Source organism: Ambystoma mexicanum, chromosome 5p (genome assembly GCF_040938575.1).
Source record: "Ambystoma mexicanum isolate Mex_15411 chromosome 5p, UKY_AmexF1_1, whole genome shotgun sequence".
In the NCBI taxonomy this organism is placed as follows: Eukaryota; Metazoa; Chordata; class Amphibia; order Caudata; family Ambystomatidae; genus Ambystoma; species Ambystoma mexicanum.
The window spans coordinates 687,928,254-687,943,837 of NC_090930.1; positions in this window are offsets into that span (position 1 = coordinate 687,928,254).

Consider the following 15,584-nt stretch of genomic DNA (forward strand, 5'->3'; position numbering starts at 1 on the left):
GATTAAAGCCTTTATGGAAGGGGTTAAAAGAATGTATCCCCCCATCACTCACCCAGCCCCTGGGTGGGATCTAAATGTGGTTTTAACTAGGCTCATGGGACCCCCTTTTGAGCCTATGCATAAAGCTAGTCTGAAAGACCTGACTTACAAGACAGCCTTTCTAGTAGCTATCACCTCTATCAGAAGAGTTAGCGAACTACAGGCCCTCTCGGTTTTGGACCCCTTTGTTACAGTCCACAAAGATAAGGTAGTTCTGCACACAAATCCCAGATTTGCGCCGAAATTTATTTCGAAGTTCCATGTGAACCATTCAATCGAACTACCCGCGTTCTTCCAGAGACCTACTAACCTGGCCGAAAGAAGCCTTCACACACTAGATGTGCGCAGGGCAGTCATGTTCTACATGGATAGAACTAAACCACTGAGGAAGACTAAACAATTCTTTGTTTCAGTGGCAGCTGGTAGAGAAGGGGACCCTGTCTCTAAATCAGCAATATCAAGGTGGATTGTCAAATGCATCACACTATGTTACACTCTTGCAAAGAGAGAACTGCCCTTCAAGCCTAGAGCTCATTCTACTCGAGGCACTGGGGCATCCATAGCATTCATTGCAAATGTTCCCCTAGAGTCCATTTGCAAAGCGGCAACCTGGAGTTCTCTACACACCTTTACAAAACACTATTGCCTAGACACTCATTCTAGGGCTGATTCTCAGGTGGGACACGCAGTACTAAGACATCTTTTTTCTACTGTTCCTTCTCACAACCCACCTCCAACTCCGGGTACTGCTCGCTAGTCTATGCACAGCATGTGATTCTAAGCCGAATAACAAGCATCAGACGACATGCATTACTTACCGTAAAAGCATTTCTGATGATTGTATCTGCTTAGATTCACATGCGCCCTCCCTGCCTCCCAGTTCGGGGTGGAAGGAACATAGACTTCTTACTACTTTCTCTCTTCATGTACTCACTCACTATAGCCTTGGGCTCCCTCATGGCAGAAAAAATACAATAGGGGGGGCGCTGTTGCGCCGAAACAAGATGGCCGCCTAAGTGCAGTGCTCCGGACTGGGATAGCGCATAAACTCGACAAAAGTCCCTTCAAATACTACTAATTTGCTCTGCACTGACGGCGCTTCTGGGAGAACCTCTCAGCTATAACCCTGCCAACTTCTGGACCCGGGCGTCCCCCAGGGGCTGAGTTGTGACCCCCGCCCGGACTGGGGCTGCGTGTGACTGGCCTGACCCGCGCCGCGGCTCCGGGGACTGCAGCTCTCTCTGCCACCAGAGAGCGCGGCGCTGCAGGACGCTGTGGGGGAGGGGCGTCCGAGCTCTTCTGAGCACGCCGAGCCGCCGCGGCCGGCGGTTTCACCCGGCACTCCCCAGCCCGAGTTCCTGCACACTACTGGAGGCTCCACGCGCCCTACCTGGATATATCATCATCTCCTCCTGCTAACTCCGTGGTGGCCTGGAGGTCCCTAAATTCCCCTGCTTCCTGGTCTCACACGGCGGGGGACGAAGACATTGCTGCAGGTCCTCTCACCTTCAGCCTGCTTACCTGCTCTTCCTCCCCCACCCACTTCCCATAGAACACGGGACGCTTCCCACGGCAAGGTAGGGGGTGCGGGGGGTTTTGAGTGACTAGCTCCGGTGATCCTGGACTGCCAACCCCGCTCACTGCAGGCGCGCCTCGCAGCCCGCCATACATCCACGCGACGGCGGTTTGGACGCTGAGGCCCCCGCGCCATGGAGACCTCGCCTGGCATTGCTCACCCCCCCCCCGTGATCTGTGGGGACACACACTGCGGCTGGGGGCCCACGCAGCACTGCGCCGCCGCCGCTCCCCCTACTTCCTGATACTTGTCACAAGCTCACTGAGCCGGCGCGGTGTACCAAGCCTGTGGTCACCTTCACTGCAAACTTTTGGCTTCCCTTTGTTTTCGCCGCCCATAATCGACGTGACTGGCCTATTGGCGTGACCCTGCCAACCACCATTTTATCTTCCCGGCGGGCCACCCCCCTGGTGCCATACCGATACTTCATGGTCTCGCGCACCCGGCTCAGGGTTGGGCTGTCCCCAGCCCCCAGTGCTGTCCTGCCTGTGTCGGTCCACGGCAACTAAGGGGAGCATACCTTGTGACCTGCTGGCTGGCTTCGTGAGGCTCCTACCATCTACCTCTACCCATACACAGCGGCGCGCCTGGGCTGTGTGGGGAGCCATCTCGAGCACGGTGGTATTGTGGCCGCTGTGTACCTCCCGGGTCACTCGGACCTGCACTGGTTGCCTGCCTGTATTACTACCAAATGCTCTCCCACCTGCCACTGGAACATTGTCTGCTCGCCTTCTCCCCTCTCGCAGTGTAACAGCCAATCTAAACCACAGGAACTTTGTCTGCTCGCCTCTTTCCTCCTTGCAGTGAACCGGCTACTCTAAGCTCCTCATGACTGTGCTCCCATTGCTCTCAATGAAAGCACACCTAAACTTATAGCTCTGCTCTCGGGGGCCTCCCTCCACCTCGACTATACTGGCCTATAACCGTGTGCCCACTCCCCACCCCACTCTTATATTAACTGCATATTCGCTCCGCGCCTCACGGCCTGGGGGTGGGCACCCGCATTGGCACCTAGCTTGTCTACCTTAACCTCCTCGTAGAGGCTGGAGCGCCCCGACCTGAACTCCGCCATACCTCTCCACGCCCTACCTTTGAGCCAACAACTGCGCCACGTCCTCTTGCGTTACATCACCGATCCAACAATCCAGTGGCAACATCACATTGGGTCCACCCCTCCGGCCCCTGTTGTCTCACCTCTCGGTCCTGTGCACTCTGGCGCCGGGCCCTGATCACCGGACATGGCCTACCACCATGACTAAGGGAGCCGGTTCTAGAAAGAAACAAAGTTCACTAAACATGTTTGCTAAGACCCCCTCCAAGCCACTATCTGACCCTCCGGAGGAATCGCCTACCACCATGGCACCCTCAACCTCTGACGACTCGCAGAAAATGCTGGAGTTCATGCGAGAGGGCTTCACCACACTCCACACTAAGTTAGACGACATGAATGGGACCATCTCGTCTATAAAGGCCCATATCGAGAGGAGGGACAGCAGGGTCAGTGAGATTGAGACGAGGGTTGGCACCGCAGAGGACGACCTGGTCTCCCTGCGCACCGCTGTAACCACCTTGACCAGCCGGGTCTCTATGGTTGAAAAGAAAAATGCGACCTCGAATCCTGTTCCAGGAGGAAAAACCTCCGCATTGTTGGTATACCGGAGGACAACATTCGTGAGCCCATGGAGGATTATGTGAAACGCACCCTCCCATCGCTTCTGGATAACCCCAAGCTTTCGGCACAATTTGCAGTGGAGAGAGCCCACCGATCCTTAACCGCCAAGCCCAGGCCGGGTGCCCCACCCCCTCCCATCATAGCCAGAATCCTCAACTTCCGTGACCGGGATGCCCTGCTTCGGGCGGCCAGGGCCAAGGGGGAGCTGCATCTGGGGGCGGCTAGAATACACTTTTACCCGGACTACTCGGTGGCTGTTCAACAAGAGCGTAAAACCTTCCTTGCAGTGAAAAAGAGACTTCGAGACTTAGGAGTCAGGTACTCCATGCTCTTCCGCGCCAATCTGAGGATTGAACACTCCAACCAAACGTACTTTTTACTATCCCAGAGGAGGCTTCGAAGTTTATAGACAAACACATTCCTGGCTGATCAAGGCAGTGTTAATATGACTCACATGCTTCTACATCTATTGACATACTTGGGCCGCGGGACCGGACCCCCACAGCGCTCCCTCCCTCACTATAGCCACTGCTCATCGTAGCCTACTGCTGCATGGGTTGCTTCTGTTGCCCCTTCACCTTTCCATGTAGATGATGTTTCGTTACCATGCTGTTGTATCGTAGACTGTACTGTCTGTTTCTTGTTGGATTCACAGCCCGGAGCTACCCTGGTCGTTCAACCCACCCACTTCTGTATCATGCTCCGGGACCCTGACCCCTCTCTAACCATGATTACACCCGATCCTTTTGGTGCTGCGTCGAAGCACATGGCCCCATCCTATTCCCCCCGTGGGCCCGTGTTTATTATTTTGGTCCCGATGTAACCTGCACCCACTCTAAATGCTCCACCTTAACCTATTACGTAGCATAAATCTCCTTACGCTCTTCTCAGTCTGGCCGCCATCGCCCGGCTGCTAACAGTTCCCCAGGCGCTGATGCCTAAAAGTTTAAGGTTGTTCTGGTTTTGTTCGGGTTTCGTCCCTCTGATTGGGGGAGGGATGTGGGCGGGGGGTTGGAAGGGAATGTTTTGGTTTAAAAATGTCTTGACAGCCTCCTGAGGCCCCGCAGGCACCGCGTCCAAGCAATTCATATATGCAGTTAACCTACCGCATACACCTAAGGTACACACCTTTCATGTCCCTGGAATCCACCTTTGCTTATTCCACCGCCACTCCTATGAATATGGCTGATACTTCTCTGACCTTCATGAGCTGGAATGTCAGGGGATTAGGCAATTATAAGAAGATGCAGCAGATCCAGCTCGACGCCGAACGCCACGGAGTAAAGATCCTATGCTTGCAGGAAACTCACGCTCGCTCGGAGCAATGTGAACGATTCGCCAAGCAATGGGGCCCCCAGAGATATTACACTAATTATTCCACCCAGAGTGGAGGCACCCTCACCCTAATACATAGTAGTCTGAAGTTCACCTGTCAGCAATCCCACATAGACCCACTTGGAAGATTTGTACTCATCACTGGTATATTACAACATCAGGAGATAGTCATCCTGAACATATATGGTCCTAACGTCGACGTCCCTGACTTCTACCTTCACCTAGCCACTATACTTGAGAGCTACCCTCTGATTCCTATTTTATGGGGCGGGGATTTCAATACGATATTAGATGTCACCTTGGATAGGTCCGGTTCTCGCCCTCGCCAACTGTCTAGGGCAGCCTACCTTATCTTGACTTCGCTCCACCGCTTGGCACTAGTGGACGCTTGGCGCCTAATGCATCCCGTTGACCATACATACACCTTTTACTCCTTAGTGCATGATTCCCACTCTAGAATAGATAGATGGCTTGTCACAGACTTACTGGTTAGATGCGTAACCCACTTGGCCATTCTCCCCAGGACACTGTGGGACCACTCTCCGGTACTAATTTCCTTAAACTGGGGATCGGACGTCAACAAAACTAGACAGTGGAGGATGAGTCCTCACGTGCTTCTCGACCAGGTTTTTGCCTCCGAGTTTGAATCCTCTATCGAGGAGTATTTCGAGATTAACAGAAATTCTGTCTCCACGCATGCTGTGCTATGGGAAGCCTTTAAGGCACACACAAGAGGAGTCGCCATCTCTAAGAGCAGTGGCATCCTTAAGAGCATCCGTGCTGACATTGCCACCAGCGAATCAGCCCTATCTGCTTATGAATCCCAATACGCTGTAGATCACTCCCTGGCTACCTTGGCGAAGCTGAGCTCTGAGCTGGACAGGTTCCGTGGCCTTGCTGAATGCGAGGTTAAGTTCCTGGACTCCCCCCGTTTGGCGAGGAAATACGGCGAGGGTGAGCGCCCCGGCAGAATGTTGGCCAGGCTGCTACGCCGCGAACTCGGTGCCCCCAACATACCGGCCATTGCTAGGCCAGATGGCACACTCGCCACCTCCCCCCAAGACATCAATTCTGAGTTTCTCACGTTTTACTCTTCCCTGTACTCGGAGGTTGACACTTCCCAGATTTCTGAAATTAACTCCTACTTGGAGAACCTCCCGTTATCAGTCCTATCAGCCGACACTAGTGCCTTCCTCGAGAGTCCCTTTACCCTAGAGGAAATCATGGAGGCCATCGAGTCACTGGCATCGGGGAAGGCTCCCGGCCCGATGGGCTCCCGATGGATTGCTACAAACTATACAAGGCCCAACTAGCGCCGCACCTACTGGCCCAATGGGAGGAATCATGCGGCATGGGCATACTTCCACCGTCCCTCCGGGAGGCATTGATTACGGTGCTACTCAAGCCTGGTAAAGTCCCCACGCAGTGTAGCTCCTACCGACCCCTCTCGCTTATTAATAGCGATATTAAAATATTTGCCAAACTACTTGCCAACCGCTTGGGCCCGTATATGTCCCACATCGTTCATCCAGACCAGGCTGGCTTTGTCCCTGGCAGGTCCACTCCCTAAATTTACGGAGAGTCTTTAATGTACTCAACAGAATCGACCCAGCCACACACGCAGTGGCGGCCACATTAGACATGCAAAAGGCATTTGATTCAGTCTTTTGGGAAATACCTGTGGTGCGTCCTCGAGAAATGCAAATTCAGCCCCAACTTCCGTGCCTGGATAAAGCTCCTTTACACCGCCCCGTCGGCCAAGATCCGTACTGAAGACAGATGCTCTTCCCCTTTTCAGATATTTAGAGGTACACGCCAGGGATGCCCCTTCTCCCCACTCATTTTTGCTATAGCCATGGAGCCCTTCGCTGACATGATTCGGCAGTCACACTCGCACAGAGGGTTGCGCACATCTGGCCAGTCTGACATAGTCTCCCTTTATGCTGACGATACCCTGCTGTTTGTTCGATCCCCTGAAATTAATCTCTTACCTATACTGACAGACGTGGCTCGATTTGGGGACAAATCCGGTTTGATGGTCAATTGCTCCAAGTCCACGTTATTCCCACTCACGGATTCCACACAACCCCCTCCTGATCTACACAGGTTCACCTGGGCTTCCTCTAGCTTCACCTACCTGGGGGTGGTGGTATCCCGGCACACGTCACAGCTACGTGACGACAATTACCACACTTATCTAACTAACCTCGAGGCTAAAACCTCCAGCTGGACTAAGCTCCCCCTCTCACTAGCAGGCAGAAGAGGCATACTCAAAATGACAGTATTACCTCAATTACTGTACCGTTTTACCAATCTGCCCCTGTGGCCTGGGGGTACCTTTTTCCAAACACTACGCACCATATGTAACACCTTCCTCTGGCACTCTGGGGCCGTCCGGCTCAAATTGACTACTCTAACTGCGCCTAAGGCATTGGGCGGCTTTAGTGCACCCGATTTTACCAGATACTGGGTGGTGGCCCAATCACAGTTCGCTGCATTCTGGTTCAACACAGCTGATCCCCCCCCCCCCCAGCCCCCTCATGTTCGCCTAGAGAAGCTAGCTGTCTTTGACCGGGTGATCGGGTCCCTGGTCCTCCAGCCAATCCCCCCTGCCTTAAACTCTGCGAATCCGGTGGCTTGTACATCCCTGGCGTTGACCAAACTCTGGTCCATGGTCGGCACACCCCGCCCGTTGCATGGTGATCTGCCACTGTGGAACTTCCTTCCCGATGTTCCACACATTCCACTTTCGGTGGCCACTCGCTGGGCTGCTGCTGGCTTCCTGACCTTACGCAATGCCTTTGAACAGGGAAACTTTATAGAATGGTCTGACCTTCCCCCTCCACTCAGGCGCCGACCCTCGGTGTGGCTACAGTACTCCTCGCTGCAAGCTCATCTCAAGTCCAGTTATCCAGACTTCCCCGCCTTGCCCACTGATGAACCTATAGTTGAGGAGCTTTGCTCCTATCTCCTTCAGAGGTAAAGTGTCAAGGCTCTATTCCTTACTGCAGACTAGAGCGGCCCCCCACTTCACCGAGCTGAGACGCAGATGGGGGGAGGACCTTGGTGCCGAGATCACCAACGAGAGGTGGGCTCGGATGTGCGCCCGAACCCACGAGGTCTCCTACAACACTAAATTTAAACTCATTCAGTTTACAGTTCTACACAGGTTCCATCATACACCCATGAGACTCCACCGCATGTTTCATGCCAACCCCCCCACTTGTCCGAGGTGCGGCGCAGATCAAGCCTCCTATATACACATGTTGTGGCTATGCCCCCATCTGTCCCAATTTTGGCTAGACATTTGCTCTACGTTATCTGACATTTTAGTACACCCAATCACCCCCGCCCCACTGCACGGCTTATTCCATGATCTCTTGCAGTTGCCCCGTGATGCTAAGAAACTGGCAGGCCTCTGCATGCTACTGGCAGTTCGCTGTATATTACTCTGTTGGCTCCGCCCTAGAGCGCCTACCTATACTCAATGGCTCGGATCGGTCACATGGGCTCATGATACTGAGCAGTCCTGGAGTGCTATGCAGCATTCCCATTCCAGGCTGAAGGACATCTGGCCAAGATTCTGTGACTATATTTCTGCCATGACTTCACCCCCCGCCTCTCCTTCTACCTCCCCAGGTGGTTCCCCCTAAATATTATTCTGTTATGGTGTATGTATTAATACTTTGTATATTGCTGTTTATCAATATGCTACATTCACGCAATATGTATTGTTTATTACTCATATTGTTTGCAATTTGCGCTGGTGCCATGTGGCTCCCTCTGGTTTTTTTTGTTGTGCTGTCAAGTCAATAAAAGAGTTTTAAAAAAAAAGAAAAAATACAATAGGAGGGACCTCGGCACGTGAGGGATTTTGGGTACTACGCACGTCACGATAGGGATAGTGTTTCAGACACGCCTATGCCGACATCCCCTTTCGGTCCCCGAAAGACAAGATGCAATACTCCGCTGTTACCACTGGATGTCGGACCATATGCACAGCATGTGAATCTAAGCAGATACAATCATCAGAAATGCTTTTACTGTAAGTAATGCATGTCATTGCAGTAGTCACTTTTTGAGAGCACTAGTGCTCTGGCTAGTGTGATGCAGCTGGAGGGAGATAGGAAAGGTTTGCAGGCGTTGATAAGCTTATTAGTGTAAGCTGTGGATGAGGCTGTGGCATTCACCTGTCTTCTGAGCGATATAGTAGAGTCTAGATAAACCCCAAGGGTTTTAATTTCTTTGGCTACTGTGATTAGGTTACCGTCTATGTTGATGGACGCGTAACGGCAGTCTAGTTTGTTTAGCCGTGGTTGGGAGCCGACAAGAAGGAGCTCAGTTTTCTCGTCGTTGAGGCATAGACCGTGCTCTGCCATCCAGGCTTGGATCTCCAAGTATAGATTGTTGATTCTGGTGGAGTCCTCATCGTAGCACCCTGATAGGGTGATGAGAACCTGGGTATGGTCAGCATAGTTTGTGTATGTGACACCCAGGTTATCTAGGCGGTTAAACAGTAGCTTAGTGAAGATATTGTATAGGGTCGGCGAGAGCACGAGCCTTGAGGGACGCCGCAGGTGATGGGGACAGGGAGTGCTGAGGCCCCCGGGGAGAAGACCTGGGTGGTTCGGTTGGCTAGGAAGGACTGGATCCAGGCAGTCGCCTGGTTAGAGAAGGCCTCTGAGGTCATCAGATGTTCCGTGAGGATCTGATGGTCAACGAGGTCGAAGGCAGCTGGTAGATCTAGCAGTAAGAGAATGGCTAGATTACCCTTGTCCTTTGCCTCGTCCATCTGGATTTTTAGGTCCAGTAGGGCTGACTCTGTTCCGTGTCTTGGCCTGAAGCCAGATTGTCTGAGACCCAGGAGGTTGTTGTCTTCCAGGTGCCTCTGTATTTGCAGGTAGGCCACTCTGTCTAAGATTTTTAGGATGTAAGGAACGGTGGTGATTGGCTGTAGTTGGTTGGGTTATTGGGGTCTAGATTTTTTTTTTTTTTAGTAGTGGCATGACCCAGGCCTCCTTGGATGATGGGAGATGGGCATGAGTCCCCTTGGCATCTGGAGGGTTTGAGGCCCTTAATGATGCTTTCAACTTCATTAGTGGATACTGGTGAGAAGAAGGGGGGGCAGGTGGGTGTTTTGGGAGTGGTGGACGGTGGATGATTTGTTTTTTTGGATAGGCTAAGCTTTTTCTGTTCGATTTTGGATTGTAACATGGTGATTTTGTCTGCTAGGGCTTTTTGAATCCTCTGACACCAGTCTGCATCTTTCACGCAGGTTTCTGCCAGTGTGGGGGGGATTTGAGTTCCCTGAGGATATTGAAAAGCCCTTTTGTTTTGGATTTGGCGCTCTCAATTCTGTCATATGTCTCTTTTTTGGCCTTGAGGATGGCAGTTTTGTAGGTGGTGGCTGCTATCGAGAGTTGTGTTTTGTTGGAAAGGTTGGGTGATTTTCTCCAGGTGGCTTCTGCGGCTCGTTTGGAGTTTCAGAGGATTTTTAGCTCTTGTGTGAACCATTTGTTCATGTGGGCTACCAGTTTGGCTTTGGTGAGTTTGAGTGGAGCGGTGGTGTCTACTGCTGATTCTAACGTTTTGTTGTAGAGGTGAGCAAGTTTCTCCGCATCTAGGTTAACGTAGTTTGTGGGGGTAAGGATGTTGTCTGAGTGGGCGAAGGTTTTGTAAGGTAATGTTACGGTTATTTCTGGTGAGGGTTTGAGGGATGATGGGGGTTGGAGTGTTTGGTTGTAATTTCCCTTGGATGGAGAAGGAGATGGCGTGGTGGTCAGACCATGCAGTTTGCTCGTTTTTTGTAATGGCCGTAGAGCAGTTGAGATCTGCTAGGCAGTCCAGGGTCCTGCCTTTGTTGTGGGTAGGGTCTGTGATTCTGAACTTGAACCCTAGTTGGGAAATGGTGCTTTCCAGGTAGAGCGCATTGGCATCGTTTGGGTCGCCGAGGTTGAGGTCGCCAAGTAGGATAATTTGAGATCCTGTTTTGGTGTTGGTGGTCAAGAGGTCAGATATCTCTTCCTCAAATGTGGTGATGGGGCCTGGGTGTCTGTAGAGGATGTGTAATAGTACGGTTTGTGTGGCAGAGAGTTGGAGCTTGGCTGACAGAAGTTCTGCAGACCGGAAGCTGGGCGGTGGGGTTAATCTAAGGCCAAGGGATGTTTTGGCGATGAAGGCTACTCCTCCTCCTTTACCTATGTCCTGGTCTTTCCTTAGTATCGAATAACCTTCTGGCATGGCAAGTAATAGAGCTGGGCCTGCTGCTTGGTGCAGCCAGGTTTCAGTGATAGCCAGGAAATGCAGGTTGTTGGCAGAGATGAAGTCTGCGATATGGGCGACCAGGGAATGGGCATTGATGAGGGCGCCCAAGATCAGTGGCTGTTCAGAGGTGCTCAAGGGGGCTGTTTGGGTGATGTTCAGAATTTGAGCGGTGTTACCATGATTGTGTGTGGGATGAGGGCTGTGGCTTTTGGCGAGTGTCTTGGGGGTTATGAACCGAGAGCCGAGTCTCAGGTTTCTGTCTTTCAATGTGCATGGGTTCCAGGGAGTGGGCGGAGCAGCAAATCAGCGTCTCCATTCTATTGGGCTGAGGGTGCCGTTAGGCTGGTCAATATATTGGGCCTCGAAGAAACCCATAGTCGAGGTGTATGAGGGATGTTGGGTTGGGGGTGATTGTGGTCGAGGTTTGTGGCGGGTGGTGGTGTTATGGTGGAGCAGGGCGAGTGTAGCCGTTAAGGTGAGTGTGGCTAAGTAGAGGTTTGCCATGGGTGGTCAGTGTAAGACCTGAATGTAATTGGGTGAGGTTGACTAGATGGCAATAGGGTAGATTGAGGTGGGGCGGGAGCCGACTGGGTCGGGATGGGCAGGAAGGCAAGTAGTCATAGTCAGAATAAGGTACAATGGGCAGGCACAGTGGCTAGCAGGTAGGCACAGTGGTAAGCAGACTAGGGCACAATGGCTAGCAAGTAGGCACATTCACAGGTGAGGCACAGTGGTCAGCAGACTAGGGCACAATGGCTAGCAAGTAGGCAATTCACAGTGAGGCGCAGTGGTAAACAGACTAGGCACAATGGCTAGCAAGAGTTCAGCGGGAACTAGCTGGGAAGAGCATGGTGAGAGGCCGTGGCCGTGGTAGGCTGCGTGAAGAAAGCAGCGGTGCGTGCAAGTATGCCTTAATGGCAACGGAGTAGATCTCGGGCAGCTCATAGACCGACTTCAACATTGTTCGCCGTTGCGGCTGTTGTGCGGTACAGCAGCTAGTGTCAAGTTTAGGCAGCTGATTTAATTTGCAGTGTACTTAGTCTGGTGCCGACAAAATATGGTGAACGCACGGAATAAGCAGCGGGCAGCAGAGGGCTCATGTGCAATCAATAGGGGAGTCACGATTAACTTTACTGTAGCGATAGCGGTGTTAACGAGGATGATGGCGTTTAGGTGAAGACGGTTGCAGAGTTAGATATCAAATGAGAATGGAGAGCCATGAATGAAGATTGGTGTTACCTTGACGGTGGGCTAATGCAGGAGCCAGGGGAGCTTGTAAACGGCAACCACGGCAAAACAGGCTGAAAACAGGAGCTGGCCTTGGAGGGAGTGGGCCGGCTTCGCCTGCCGGCGGCCAATGGGAATGGATATAGGCCCAAATGACCAATCGGCTCGCATCAGGGCCCTGGACTAGGTGGATGGTGCTGGATGCACTGGGCAATCGGCCACCTTTTGAATGTTGGGTACCTCGTGTACCTTGGTGGCAGCGGTGGGCTAGAATAGCCTTTTATAAATATAGGCACATGTAATTTCCTTTCACAGGGTCCCGGATCAATGCGTGCTCGTCTCGTGAAAAGTGAGCGCTTTGCAATTTATTTTTGCAACGTTAAGCGGGGGCCATCAGCGCTTACCAGAAATCATGGGCAGGAATGCTGGGCAGCTGGTGTGCTCCGTGGGTCCTCTGCTCCTGCAGGGACATGACCTGGAGCTCCTGCTCGACAGGTGGGAGGTTGGGACTGCATTCGTTCAAATACAGGCAAATGGAATGTTACCTTTATGTAATAAGTAGGGTTCGTCTTTACTTGACACAATACCTTGCATTGTGAACCCAGACCGACCCAGGCACCACAAGGTCAGCACCTATTCTAGGCCAGATAACAAGGCAGCTGCCAGTAGTGAATAGAGTTAACATTTTAAACTCTTTTGGCAGCGTTAGTGTGAAGGCAACATCAGTTCACTCTTAATACAATGTGGTAGTGAAAGCATTCTTCTATAATAATAGTTGTTGTGCAGCAAATTCAAATGTGTGAGCAAATGTGTTGTACATCGGCTAAGGTGGTTCCCGTTTTCAACTAACTATGGCATAGTCTTGAATAACATTTTGCATAGCCATGTTATGAAGATAATGGTGAACTTTAAGTAACCATTGTCTTTCTTAAATATATCCTGACATTTTAATTATCATCAAACATCCTTGAACTTTCATCTTGTACAAACAAAGGCAATTAAGAGCTTATTTAATCAACAGATTGTTTGGGGGCATGTGTACCCGGGTTGTGTTACTTGACTGTGTGTCAAGTAATACCACTCTTAGAATGGTGTGGCTCACTTCTCAAGCAATTCTGGACTCTTGCTGGATCTCCCTTACTAGTGTCCCTTCATTGCCCAGCTGGGACTCTGGTGTCAATTCTGCGTGGTCTGATGTCGATACCTCTGACACCACGGTACTGGAAACTGATATTGCATCTGAACTGTGGTGCTCATTAGTCCATGGTGAGTTCCCCAGCGCATGTGCCAAAGACCAACCGTACTCCCTCAGCTCCACAAAGTTAGGGACTGTTTGGGAAGCACAGTAACAGGTGAGGGCGGCCTTAATATAGGCCATACAGAGTTCAGTCTAGTCTTTTTATTTGGAGAGGTTTGTCTGCTGGTGTTCTTGTTTCTGCCCAAGCTTGTCTTTTTCCTTGCTGCATTGCTTGCTCCTATTCTTCTGCACTTTCTCTCCCACCTTCTTCTCTGGTCTGCTTCTACAGTTCTCTGCCGTCTTTGTGCTGCCTAGGTCTCCTATCCTTGACAGATTGGGAAGCCATCCTAGCTAGCAGACAGACACATTGAGGCATCTGCAGCATCGGCACCACCACTGCCAAGAGTGGTCCATGCCTTTCTGAAATTCCAAGACAAATTGGAGTCACTGGAGCCGTCAACTGATGGCCTGCGAAGACAGCTTACCACTCTACAGACAAAAGTCACTCTGGGTGCAATGCTTTACACTGTACCTCTCTCAGCACCTGATAAGTTTGATGAGGATCCATGCAATTTTAAAATGTTCTTTAACAAATGCCAGATGCAGTTCCAGTTCAGAGCATGCTCCTTTCCTACCAACCAGGCCAAAATAGCCTACGTTTTGTGCAACATGGCAGTTTGTACGGCTTTATGGAGGATTCTCTCCTGGCACCTAATCTAATAACCAACCTGTCATTTGCCTATTTCTTGAAACATTTCAAGACTGTGCCCTCACCCGATCTTCCAAGTATGTGTTGCTAGAGTTACGTCAAGGTTCACAAGACCTGATATCCTGTATTGCCCACTTTGAACACCACTCGGAAGAATCTGACTCCAATGATGCAGCCCTGGCTACCTGTTTTTCCAATGCTTACAAGAAGAAAACTGATGAGCCAGCCAGAAGTGCTCCTCCAAGGACCTACTTTGTCCTAATAGTGACTGTTGTTCAACTGGACCTATGTCCACTAGAGAAGATGGAATGCCTCCAGGAAAACTGTCTCGGACTGGCACTACCCCATACTTCCTCTCAAGTAGAGGCAAGTAACCCCTTGCCACCTCCAGAAGCCATGCAAGTAGGTGGCCCTTAGCAGACACCTATAAATGATAGAGAAAATATGACTATGCGACAAGGGACTTTGTTTAAACTACAAGGCTTGGTTCCTACATGGAGGCATGAACCGAGCCTTGTTCCAATCATCATTATGGCATCCACTGACCAGAATTCTGCTCTGCTTGCAAGTAAGTTTCTGATGCTTGTGAATCTGCTTAGAATCACGTGCTGTGCATACAGTCCGGCATCTAGTGGTAATCGCAGAGTATTGCATCTTTTTTCTAATATCGAAAAGGGATAACCACATAGGTGTGACTGTAACACTATTCGTGACGTGTAGTGCACCCAAAATCCTTAACACGTCGAGGTCCCCAGATTGTTTTTTTCTGACTTTCTGGTTGGTCGCTTTATGCGGAGCTCGTATTTGGAGATTTTGCTCTTTCCTGCGTCTTTGGCACACCCATCGGCAGACATTCTCAACAACTGTATGAGGTACCTCTTCGATGGCTGTTCCTGTTTTGCCACTCTTCAACTATTTGCTGCCTCTGACAATTTAATTGTTGTATCTTGGCCTTGGACATCAGGCCCGGCCTTACAGGAGGGAGACTTGGACACGTTTTCTCTTGACATTTCTCTTCTGAGAATGCCTTTTCGAAGGGATTGTGTCCTCCGATGTATTCCATATCTATGACAGTAATCACGACAGCTGTGCTGCTTTGGAAAATTTTCTGCGTCGATACGCCCCTTCGAGGACCTCCTCCGACGGCTGACGTCACCAGATGTTATATGTGGGACGCACAACGCCCGTAGCCTCAGTTCTGTTTTTTCCGCGAACATATTCGCTATGGAATCTCGGCGCGCCTCAGTTCTTCTACCTGTTGAACCGCACAACGTCTGCCTGTGGTGCCTCGGCGAGGACCACGCTACCGATGACTGCGACGAATGCCAGTCTTTAACGTCGAAGGCCTTGCAGGAGCGAAAGAAGAAGCTTTCTGTAGATGGGGTTTCCAAACCCCGTAAATCGCAATCCGCTGGGCTTTCGACCGACGATTTGAGGGGCAACTCTCTGCGTCGGCGTGAGTCCAGGGGGTCTCCGTCCCGGAGTGGTTCCTGCCATTCCTCTGCCTCTTCTAGGCACTCGCGGA